Source organism: Aquarana catesbeiana, linkage group LG13 (assembly GCF_042186555.1).
Source record: "Aquarana catesbeiana isolate 2022-GZ linkage group LG13, ASM4218655v1, whole genome shotgun sequence".
Taxonomy (NCBI): domain Eukaryota; kingdom Metazoa; phylum Chordata; class Amphibia; order Anura; family Ranidae; genus Aquarana; species Aquarana catesbeiana.
This window is the reverse complement of record NC_133336.1, coordinates 72,890,288-72,903,499: the sequence shown is the minus strand read 5'-3', so window position 1 is coordinate 72,903,499 and position 13,212 is coordinate 72,890,288.

Here is a 13,212-nt window from a genome sequence, read left to right as displayed (position 1 = left end):
CAGAGGGTCTAAGCCTGTGGGCTGGAAAAGAGTGCTGAGGTACTGGGTGTACAGGAAATCTGTTATAGAGCCGAGAGGGCTGAAGCATGTGTACAGGAAATCTGTTATAGAGCCGAGAGGGCTGAAGCATGTGTACAGGAAATCTGTTATAGAGCCGAGAGGGCTGAAGCATGTGTACAGGAACTCTGTTATAGAGCCGAGAGGGCTGAAGCAAAAGTCTGAGCAGCAGTGCTGCTAAAGAGAGCCAGGTGGCTTGGTATTTTTGATTGAACTTACATTGTTGCTGTGGAAAGCTGAAACCCCTGCGTGGGCAACTCTTCTGTTATCGGACATTTTCTTTCTTTAATAAAAGTGGGCCTACAAGCCCTTAAAACTGCATATCTGGCGTGGACTCAGCTCACTGGTAAGCTCTACCTTTAAGCTAAATGAACCCCCGATGTTACAATACCCAAACACACCTAAATACACAGCTACCAAAATTCACCCATTTCAATGATAATTCTGGTGGTAGTGAAAAGGGGGGTAAATTATAGCCAAATGTTTCCATTGGGTAGGAACCTCAGGGGAATTTGAGCTTCTAAAAAAATCAAATTCATGTTTGGGTCTGTTCGTTGGTCCTGTCTAAGTTCATTTTATCACTTTTGCCTTTCTTCTCTTCATATTTCTTTGTTCCATCTGTTACATGAATTATGTTTTTTTCACTGCTTTTAGGCAGTATGCATATTTTTGTCACCATAAAAGAAAAGAATCAGTGATTTCAATTGTTGACTGCTAGCAGCAGATGACAGATGGTGCTAAATTAACAGCTCTGTGTGCTCCTACTTTTGCTAATTTCCCTTCTTCTTTAAACTAATTCTGCTTAATTTGCTTTCATTTTACCCCAATGTAATAACCATTCTGACATACTGCTGCTGCAAGAACATGTTTATTAAAGACTTCTTTAAAAAAATACATTAACTGCATCATCTGCATGTGAAAGATACTACTAACATCCCAAAATTCTTATACCTGTGCAGGTATATACAGTAAAATTGATAAATGGCAACAAATTGTCAGAAGTAGTGTATATATTTTTCCTTACTAGTCCTTTTTCATTTTAATATTTGTTATTCTGATTATCTCCATTGAATTTACATTTTTATCCAACCACATACAAATATAGAAAATGGCCTAACTATTTAAGTAAAGAAAATTCAACCATCTGAGATCCCTCAGGGAATGGCTGAAAAAATTGCAGCTCAACTGAGCTAACCTCCAGCTGCAGTGGGAAGAGAAACATTTAGCAGGAATATATCTATTCCTGCTAAATGTGACAGCTCCTTTTCAAGGCTACTGATTGTCAGGGAGCCAGCACCTTCCGGCATCCTAACAACCAGTGACTCATCCCCACCCAGCACATTCAGCCAGCATCACAGTATTACCGAATGACAGGTGAATGTAAACACAGAGGCAGGTATAGTGTAAAGGCCCTTCAGGTCTGGTTTTGATTTTAAGGGGGACCACACAAAAAACGAATGGAAAAGCATGGGGTCCACCCATAATCCATACCAGACCCTTATCCACATGCCATGAACATGGGAGGAGGGACCTTACCAGAGGGGACACCCCCTGACAAAGCATCTTGTTTCCATTTTAATGAGAAAAGGGGAACAAGGGCGGTGGGACTTTGAGTGAAGCACATGGTTGCACAAGGATTTTAATTTAATGAGGATAAGGGCCTCTTCCCACAACCCTGGCCCTGTGGTTGTGGGGATCTGTGGGTAAAGGGCTTATCAGAATCTGGAAGCCCCCTTTTAAATTAAGGGGGTCCCCCAGATAGCTTTCAAAAATCTCCCTGTAAATGAGTACTCATTCACAAAAAATTCAAACAATTTACCAACTAAGCACTCACTGACATACGATGGCATCTGTATATAAGATATACTGAAATAACAATAAAATAACTAAAAATAATGCAGACTAAAAACTAATAAAAACAGAACATGAAAAGTAATAGACAATGATTCAAGTCCAACTAGTCCATGAATAGGTAAGAACCACAATGTGACTCAGATCAATGAGAAAACTGCAGCAGGTGGTGACTGGACAGGATACATACAAGCCAGCATCTCCTTGTTGAGATTTGGGGTTCCCTCGAAAACAGAAAAAAAAGGAGAAAAAGAGGGCACCGTGTCAGTTTAAGTAAAACCAACAATACGTTATTCCAATATCCACTAACATCTAAGAAACTTGCAAACTGCATGTAGCGGTGCTGTGATATCGTGTGTGATGATCGAGGATGATAGACAGGGTGGACTGGAGGGCAGTTGTGAGTGTCCAGACTCGCTAGTGAAGACAGCTGAGGCTGACAGCGTCAGCAAACTCCAAAAGACTCCCACCGCTAAAAAACCAAGGGTGGACACACTCGATGAAGGAACCACTGCCCACACTAGCCAGGACCTGCCACATAAGAGAGCAGAAGCCCAGGGGCGTCACCAGCTCTCACGCACCTCTAGGAGCTGCAGCAAACACAAGACACTCAAGGCGTGCAGGGGGTGGGCCGCAACACTTTTCCGAGGCCCAGCCTCCTTCTTCAGGCTAAGCCGTCCCTCCTGGAGGGGGAGAATATATACTCTCACATAGACAGCGATGGGGCTAATCAGGGAGGGAATGGGCGGGGAAAGACTGTCTAGCAGCACGCTCAACAGAAGAACTCCGGAAAGCTGAGCATCAAATAGCGATCTGGACAGAGCGTGTGGGGGAAATTGCAAAGGCAATAATTTAAGATTGATAAAAATTATGAAAGTTATGTATGTAAAAACAAACAAAAAACAGGCGGATTTCCATAGTCCCCCAAATCCACCCACTAGAACTAACTAGAACCCTCAGGGCCCCGGTGCAAGAAACCATGATGGGCCCCCCTGACCCCCCTTCCATCTGAGCCCTGGGCTTCCAATTTTGGGAGGGCGTTCATGGACATCCTCCCAGAACCCTGCCTCCCACGTGTCCCCTTCAATGTGCATCCAGCGCAATCACAGCAGCTCTTTATCATATGATCAGCTAAGATAAGATAAGATTTATTTATTGTCATTGTAAAACAAATCACAATGAAATTACATTTCTGCTCCACACATTATTCATAAATCACAATTTCCAACCATACATTTACCACATAGGATTTAATTATACCAAAAAGTGTGTAATATATATATATATATAAATATGTAAAAGTGTCCCCATATTATAAAAAGTGCCCTCATATGAAAAAAAAACTAAACAAGACAATAAAATAAAACTATGTAACCTCTTTTATTTCATTCCTACATTGATAGCCTTAACAGTCCTGGGAAAGAAGCTGATCACATGCACACAGACTTGCTGGTTATCGGCAGCCCTTTCATTCCACACTGTGTCTATGCGAGGAAAGGAGAAGCAACAATATCAGTAAATTGTTTAGACTGATAATTAGCGCCCTAATCATAAGTGCAGTCTATCAGTGCTCATCAATGTCACCCATCAGTGCCCATCAGTGCTGCCTATCAGTGCTGATCAATGCCTCTCATCAGTGCCCATCAATTCCACCTATCAGTGCCACCTATCATCGCTCATCAATGCTGCCTATCAGTGCCCTTCGGTGCCACCTCAATGGTGTCTATCAGTGCCACCTATCAGTGCTCAATGCCATCAGTGCCGATTATCAGTGTTCATCAATACTGTCTATCAGTACCTCCTATCAGTGTTCATCAATGCCACCTATCAGTGCTCATCAATGCCACCTATCAATGCCCATCAGTGCAGCATATGAGTGCTGCCTATCAGTGCTCATCAATGCCGCTTATCAGTGCCATCTATGATTGCTCATCAATGCCGCCTACCAGTGCAGCTTATCAGTGCTGCCTATCAGTGCCCATCAGTGCCACCTATCATTGCCGCCTACCAGTGCAGCTTATCAGTGCCGCCTATCAGTGTTCATCAATGCCACCTATCAGTGGCCATCAATGCTGCCTATCAGTGCTCAATGCCCATCAGTGCCGCCTATCAGTGCTCATCAATGCAGCCTATCAGTGCCCATCAGTGCCACCTATCAGTTCCCACCAGTGCTAAACAATCCCACCTATCAGTGCCCACCAGCACTCATCAATCGCACCTATCAGTGCCTATTAGTGCCTCCTATCAGTGCTCATTAATGCTGCCTGTCTCCTCAGCTCGGCTCTCATACAGCTCAGAGCGAGGAGACAGCCGGTCTGATCATTCTCCCCCTGACTCTCATATAGCTCGGAGCTGGTGTTCTATCGAATACTGCCTCCCGTCCTCCCTCCCCCCTCTGTCCCACCCTCCCTCCCCCCTATGTGGGAAGTGTGAACTCCTTAGCTTCACACTTGACTTCCTGCAGAGCACACACAAGAGGAGAGAGTCAGGGTAGAATGAGCAGACTATGTGTCTCCTCTCTCATTCCGTGCGAGAGGATGGCGGGGGGAGGGAGGACGGGAGACAGTATTCGATAGAACACCGGCTCTAAACTGTATGAGAGACACGCTCTCAGCTCAGGGCTGTGCGACTAGCAACCCCGCTGGGCCCCCTGACAGTGGTGGAATGACAGGGCCCGGTCGCAAGCGCGACTGTTGCGATCCTGGTCGTTCCTCCACTGTATGCGGCGGGCATGCGTGTGCCTGCTAGCCCCGCCTCTTAAAGGGGATGTACAGGTACACCCATTTGCCCACCGCTGCCATTGTGCTGACGTATATCGTCGTGCAGCAGTCGGCAAGTGGTTAAGGAACACGTACAGAATATATTGAAAGGTTACGATAAACATAGTGTATCCAAACACTTTGCAAAATTTCACAACAAAGACCCCACACATTTGAAATTTTGGGGCATTGTACCTTGGCGGGGGGGTCGCAAGGTGAGAACTCTTAGCAAACTCGAATCCAAATGGATATATTTAATGGATACTCTCTCACCTCACGGACTCAACAATGAGTTTGATCTTAATTGCTTCATCAATGATTTTTAATTACTACTATATTGATTTACTCATTTATCACCAACAGACTCTATATGTCACCGTGCACTTTAATTCCACCTCGATCCATCGCTTCATAATTGTCCAGTCAAGCAGCAATATTTCACTATTCACTTGTTACATTAGTAAGCATTCACTTTTCTCACAGTATATAGGTATCTTGCCCTTCCATTATTTACGCTCTTTTTCATGTCTATACATGTTTATATTTTTCCTTGCCTAATATCCGGTACTCCTATGGCTTCATATATGCTTTTAAATAAGTTTTGCATACTTTTTTTATATTCCTTTTTTTCAGTGTGCAATATGTGCTCTGCGTTAGCTCACAAGTTATATTCATTTTTCCCCATTTTTATTTTATTAGTTTAGTTTTTATGAAACTTAAAAGTAGTTTCTATATATCATTCTTCACCTATCATCTCCGGGTCACTAGTGTATTTACATCACGTCCACGAACCTGCACACCCTCTGTGACTTCTTTCTAATGGCTTTCATAATGTTGGTCTATGTGGAGACCAGGGGAAAATGGCCACCATAATGTTAATCTATGAGAGACCAAGCAAAATGGCCGACATAATTCATTTCAATAGCAGTCCACAAGAAAATGGCTGCCACCAATTAATTCCATTACACTATTTAAAGACACTAATGATAGCCTATTGTTATCCCCTGATGAAGTCAGGTGATGTGACGATACGCGTCGGGATTGAAGCAATAGGCAGATACCGGAAGTGACGTAAGCATACAAGCTTGCTGCTCGTGGAGTGTTATCTCAGCGTTTTTTTATACAAAGTGAGTGTATCTACTTAGTGCACTTTTAATAAACTTGAATTTTAAGCGGTATTATGCTATTGGGATCTTTCTTTTTATTTGTTTGTTATTATCACCATGTGTTATAATATTTGTTTGTTATTTGTTTGTTATTATCACCATGTGTTATAATATTTCTTTGTTACAAGATTGCATTTAGCAATACTCGCACCTTTATACACCTACCATTTGCGTGTTTATGTATTAATTTAATAGTTTTTTTTTCTATCACCATGTACAGATTACTGTACATGCTGCACTGAGCAATTGTTTCACTTTGGACCTTAGCACTATTAATTGTGATATGTGTCATAGTTTATGATTTATTTGCACCCACTACAGCATAACCTGTTTTTATCTTTGTTATTGAATCACTTTTGCACCAGCACTTTAGTATAGTGGTTCACAACATTTGTCAGAGAGTTCACTGCACAGCTTCACAACTTTACCCATTCACTTGTTTATCTGCCAACGATTAGCTAATTAGGTGTCTGCAGCAGTGAACCCTCAGTTTTCAAATTAGTTGACAGCACGGGAGTACTACTTATATTCCAATTTTTAGACCAGCTTTTGTTAAACAGACAGGGGTACACACAGATCGAAATTTGGCCATTTCTGCTGAACCGCCCAATTTTCAGTCCGTAAATACCCTGCTTAGCAGGTGGAAATGTAAACTTGCATTCAAAGGTTAACCTGCTTAATAGACTGATTAACAATATCTGTCTAATGCTCCAAGTCATTGATAATGACAGTGATGACACAATCTATCTTTGTATGTCTTTGGGGTCTGACCTAAGTTCACATACCAGGGTTTTACCATTGTCTACTTGTCTTGGAAACTGTGTATATGGCACTGGGAAGATAACTCAGTTCACTCTTTTCAGACAAATAATATGGGAACGCTAATAACGGTGTTTGCTGCATCCTCTGATTATTTCAATGAATGATTTTAACTTACTTTTGTAAGTATAACCTTTTATGCGCAATAAATTTTCAATCTTAGCATACTTCACTATTGGTCCCCCCTTTTCTTCCCTTTTGGGTACCTGTTTTTGTATGGCGTTGAAGGATCGTTTATCATCTCATCAGTGAACCTGCCATCCTGCAACATTCTCTGGATATCGATATAAGCCTATAAACAAAGCTGGGTGTAATTGTGATTTGGTGAGTGGGGACACATGTGGGGGTGTCTTGGTACACCTGAAAATTTTTCTGCAACATTTTCTCTGCACTTTCTGCACACCAGATGTGAAGCATTCCCTGCATATTTACACATTATTTGTGAAGCACCTTCACAGTTTCATATGGACTTTATGTTTTTTGTTATCACTTATGGGTTTTTGTTTGTGAGCGCTGTATTTATATTTTATCACTATGTCTAAGTGTCTAGCACTTTGTGTATAGCAGCTTCATTCACCCATTTTTTTCACACCATCAGCGCAAGTTTATATATTTAGATTATATATTTTCCCCCATTTCTGATTGGCCGAAAAGAGAAGACTCCCAATTGGCGGCCGAAAAGGAGGGAGGAAACGGAAGCCAAAGCCATCGCCCATGGAGGGCAGGAGAACGGGAAAGTCGCCGCGAGCCCACAAGAAGTGCCTCATAGATGGGGTAAGTGCACCAGTCCCGCCCGCCAACGGACCCACTGACGGGGGGGGGGGGTCGTACTGTTTGCCGCCCCCCCAAAAGAAAACTACCACCAGCTGCCACTGACCGGGAGTGTGTGTAAATCTCGCTGCTTCTGCTAGCGTATGCCATACGCTGGAGGCAGGGAAAGGGTTAAACCCAGAAACTGAACTGTCATTATGTCAGCTTGCCAGTCTTTAAGCAGGCCAGACATGGCTCGAATTTTAGCTAATTTCTGCTGAATCGGGCCAAAATCTGTCCCGTGGATGGCCCTACTGACACCACTTGGCTCACAAAAAGTCAGTTTTTTAATCGACTGTTGTCAAAGGAGCCAGGCTGAACAGTGCCTGCATTCAATCAGATGCATTCACTGTTTGGGTATTCTGACAGCTGGCGCTAGAGATTTGTCCATCCACACTGTTTAGCATGGCTGGGGAAATTGAGTGGTTTCTCTTGTTCAGCCCATGGGGTTGAATGGGAGAAATCTTATGGGTATGGGCAGCTTTAGATTAGGCTGCTTTTGTTTGCTTTTTGTAGCCTTTTTTTTCCCTTTTTTTTTTTTTTTATTTAGTGCCAGCAAGACTTCCTGTCCTACTGTGACAATGCTACTTATTGTACTTCAACTATGGAGGAGTAGCATTATCACCCTAGAATGGGACATTTGATACTTACAAACCATTTTGAAGTACAGTGTTAATGATATGACCTTTACATTTCAGCCTGTAAAGCCAGGCATAGATGGTATGAATCTCAGCCGGTTCAGCAGGGAACGGCTGAGATTTGAACCAACCATGGGCAGACTGAATGTACCCAAGTTGATCGATGGATCGACTTGGGTACAGCCAGCACATCAGATTTCCAGCAGTCGATTATTGCCAGCAGCTATAGCCTCTAGCAATAATCACTGTGTACTCCCGGCAGTGATGGCTCCTCACGCCCCCATCCCACCAGGAGAACACAATAGCTCTGTGGGAGGGATTCCCCATCAACACTGACTATGTAGAAGGGGGAATCTAGTGATTTTTCGCATTATCTATGGCCTGCCTAACCCTACAATAAGGCCTATAACTGCCATTTAAATATACGTTTATATAGAAACACCTGCAGAGTGAGATACTGGGGATGCAATATTTCAAAACACCACTGGTTTGAAGCATTGTAATGCTTCCAAAAAAAAGGCCTTTTTAGTTTAAGATGATGTTCCACTTTAAATTGAGCAATGTCACAAATTTTTTTTTGGAAAGTGCTACAAAGAGTCCAGTTCTGAAAATAGATTAATTTATTCTGTTTCCAGGATATTTGGCTGTAACAAAAACATTTTCCAAGTATATCCCCCCTTGGAGAATTGACTTATAGCTTTAGTTACTGGTATAAAGATTGTATTTTCCCCCTGAACAGAATGGAATGTAATCATGTTATGTGGCTTAGCGGCTCTGTCTGCAGATTACCATAACATCTTGTGTCCCTCGGACTTTATGAAAATAACCTTTTCTAGGGAGGCTAAGCGTTGTAAAATCGGTAGGAGAGTGATGAAAATAAAGTCCCCGGAAGGTTTAACAAGGACATGTTCGGCACACCTGATAATCTGATTATATGCTCTGCGCTCCAGTCTTTTCTCCTGAGCTCCGTCTGACAGTGGTACATATCGAGCTGGGTTTATGTAAAACAATAAGCGTGTAAGGCTCAGTAATCGTATTCCAGCCATGCTACATAGTGTAAAAAACAGAAAAAAGTTTAATGGAGAGGATTTCAGGTGTCTGGAACTCAGAGATAAGATGGTGATTTGTGAAAGTAATTTAAAAGACCATTAAACTTAAAATATAAATGGCTTTGTGTGGAAGGGCTCTTAATACAATTCAAAATCCTGCTCACCATCTATGATCGGTTACACTTTACTGTGTAGGCTTTTCTGTTTTCTGCTATTTAGCTAAAAGAGTTGTTTTAAACTGATAGGTTGGCCTTACATGGATAGGAAGAAGGAAGCTATGCTTTCGAAAATGTAGGGGGACACTGTAGCACCTCTTCATCTACAAATAATTTTGATTGATTGCTTAAGTTTTAACTACCATTATTAAACACTTTTTATGTTGTTGCCTACGTTTAATGTCCTCTTTAAGAAGCTGAAAAGGAGTGACATCATTAGTTACCATAAGACTGGAGTCATTATTCTGTAGCTCCCCCTCTGGGCCTCCTGAAGATTTTAGGATGTGACAGTTAAAGACATCCATTCAAAAGTGATTACCTTATTTTCAGTGGACTATAGTAGGATCCCCTGCAGAGACAGTAAATGCCTCCGGGAACCTGGTGGGGAGATGCACCTTCCATTGCCTTGGCCTTGAATGTAACTATATAGTAACTAGAATTGTCACATGGCCCTACCTATTTTTCTTCATGTTTTTACAGAAAATCAAGCAAGGAATGGGCGTTGGCAGCACTGAATGTAGGAGAATATCTAAAGCTGACCATTAACGAGTAGATTTTCAAATGAACGGTCATATAATAATTTGTATGAATAGCCTCAGTACATTTGATGACTTGATGAATGTTGTTCAAAAGTACTGATGGGTTCCCAAACAGCTTGAATACCTTTACCACCTTGAACGCATTCAAGTGCAATCTTTTTTTTTTTTTTATTCTTTTTTTTTTTTTTTACAAACGATTTTTATTATTGTAAAGGTCATAAGTGCAATCTTTTTAAAAGTACTGTGTGCAAAATTTTTGGCTTTTCTTTAATGGTTACATTGGGGGACAACTGCTCATATCTTCTGCAGTCTTGAATCTTGTCGAACCATTCCATTTAATCATCCAAATGTCCAGGCAGTCTTTGTCCATCTTCTGAGATGACACTTTTCAAGTTTAGCTATATTTGTGTAGCACCCTACTAGTTATGTTCCGTACACACGGTCGGATTTTCCGATGGAAAATGTCCGATCGGAGCGTGTTGTCGGAAATTCCGACCGTGTGTGGGCTCCATTGGACATTTTCCATCGGATTTTCCGACACACAAAGTTGGAGAGCAGGAGATAAAATTTTCCGACAACAAAATCCGTTGTCGGAAATTCCGATCGTGTGTACACAAATCCGACGGACAAAGTGCCACACATGGTCAGAATAAATAAAGAGATGAAAGCTATTGGCCACTGCCCCGTTTATAGTCCCAACTTAGGTGTTTTACGTCACCGCGTTTAGAACGATCGGATTTTCCGACAACTTTGTGTGACCGTGTGTATGCAAGACAAGTTTGAGCCAACATCCGTTGGAAAAAATCCTAGGATTTTGTTGTCGGAATGTCCGAACAAAGTCCGACCGTGTGTACGCCCTATTAGGCTGCTAGGTTTGGTAAGGCAAACTTAGTTCTTTGGCTCTCCTGTAATCAACTAAGTTGTGTTCAATTTCTTTGGGTTTCTCTGGGTTCTGCATGGTGCAGGTTTAATTGCTTCCCCCTGTTTTCTGGAGAGTTCCAGAATGTAGTGGGCGGGACAATCTAAGAGGCAACCTGAATATTTATGTACTGTAGATCAAGCTAACTCCTGGGGAGGTGTGTCCAGATAGAGTTGAAAAATATAAATAGTCTTGCACCATAGAGAGAGGTGATTCTTTCCCCGGAGGAGAAGATCCCAGTCAGGAGGCCTGTCTGCCTTCCTGGTAGTCCTGCTAATGGTCCAGCCTGCTCATCGAGGTCCCTGTCATGCTCAGCTGGAGTGCCTATAAGGCCACAAACCCTTTAATGAACTAAAGAAGGGGTGCCATTAATGGCCTAACCTGGGAATTTCACAGAGGAGCCTGCTTGCTGGAGTCTGAGGGTGAAAATCCAAGCTTGAGGAACACTGTGAGTACCAGCCTGAACAGGAAGGATTTCAGTGGCTTGCTTGGTCTGGGACATTGGTAGAGGTGCCCAAGTGCTGTCCACTTACTGTCCCACTGCTTAAGGGCTATTCTGCAGAGCTGCTAGAGGGTAGAGTATCCTCATTTTTTCTCTTAATAACATGGCGTTTCCTACAACTCTCTGAACCCCTTCCAAGTTATTGCTGCAATAAACTTTAAAAAGTCAAGCTCTAGAATGTGTTTCCTGATCCAGAGGTGTGGAAACTACTGTTTGCCTCGCTGCTGCACTAGCGGGAATAGAACCTGGGACAAAAAAACCTGTGGCCCTCTCGGGGGCTAGCGCTACACTTGCATGACCAAATTTATCAAACTGATAGCCAAGACACAAAATATGGGCTGAGGATTTCCAAACTAAAGCAAACCATTACTTTTTCAATACAGGACAAAGCAGCAGTTTCATAACAATACCCAGCAGCGCATACTCACCTTTCTTTCAATCTCCACCAGAAGTAAGGATAGAAAGGCCTAAGTAGGCTCTGAGCTTACACAGAGCTAGACGTTCTTTCTATGCCCTCATATGACAGTGCTGGGCACTCACTAAAGCTGGGTACACACTATGAGAAAAACGATCATCAGGTTTTCCTCGATGTTTCACAGCAAGTCGGAACTGAGGAAGGAAATAATGTACGAAAATTCTTGTACGACTAATGCCGCGTACACACGAGCGGACTTTCCGGCATACTTGGTCCGACGTTCTTCCCGCCGGACTTTCCGGCAGACTACCGCTGGACTTTTTGAACAGACGGACTTGCCTACACACGACCGGACTTTCCGGCAGGCTAGGTCCACCCGTCTTTCCGACGGACTTTCGCCGGAGTTACGGCGGACTTTCAGAATGAACGGACTTGCCCACACACGGACAAGTCCGTTCATTTTGAACGTGACTCGGGTACGACGGAACTAGAAAAGGAAGTCAATCTCGCCGCTTTTATCGGCAAGATTGACACCTTGCGAGCCCCGTCGTGGGGCATACCGGGGACTAGGTCTGGCATGGATTTTAAGGGGAAGCCCCTACGACGAAAAATCGGCGTGGGGTCCCCCCAAAATCCATACCAGACCCCAATCCGAGCATGCAGCCCGGACGGTCAGGAAAGGGGGTGGGGACAAGCGAGCGCCCCCCCTCCTGAACCGTACCAGGCCGCATGCCCTCAACTTGGGGGGTGGGTGCTTTGGGGGAGGGGGGCACCCTGCGGGGCCCCCAACCCCAAAGCACCTTGTCCCCATGTTGATGAGGACAAGGGCCTCTTCCCGACAACCCTGGCTTGTTGGTTGTTGGGGTCTGCGGGCGGGGGGCTTATCGGAATCCGGGAGCCCCCTATAATAAGAAGGCCCCCAGATCCCGGCCCCCCACCCTATGTGAATGAGTATGGGGTGCATGGTACCCCTACCCATTTACCTAGGGAAAAAGTGTCAATAATAAAACACACTACACAGGTTTTTAAAATAATTTATTAGACAGCTCCGGGGGGTCTTCCTCCGGCTTCGGGGGTCTTCCTCCGGCTTCGGGGGTCTTCCTCTGGCTTCGGGGGGGTCTTCTTCCGGCTTCGGGGGTCCCTCCGGTTCCTCTTCTCCCGGCGTCCGGTTGGTTCTTCTCCGCTCTCTCTGGCCTCTTCTCCCGGTGTTCCAGTTCTTCTGCTGGCTCCTCCGCTGTCTTCATGCCGCTCTTTTGCCAGCGGAGGCCCGGACTTCTGGCTTCTTGTCTTCTTGGCTTCTTCCCTCTTCTCTTCTCCAGATGTTGACACAACGGTCTCTCCGGCTGGACTGCTCTCTGAGCGCTCCACTGTGACTTATTTAGGTGGAGACCCCGCCCCCTTATGCCGTCACAGTCCCAGCATGCCCAGGGACTGTGATGGCATAAGGGGGCGGGGTCTCCGCCTATATAAGTT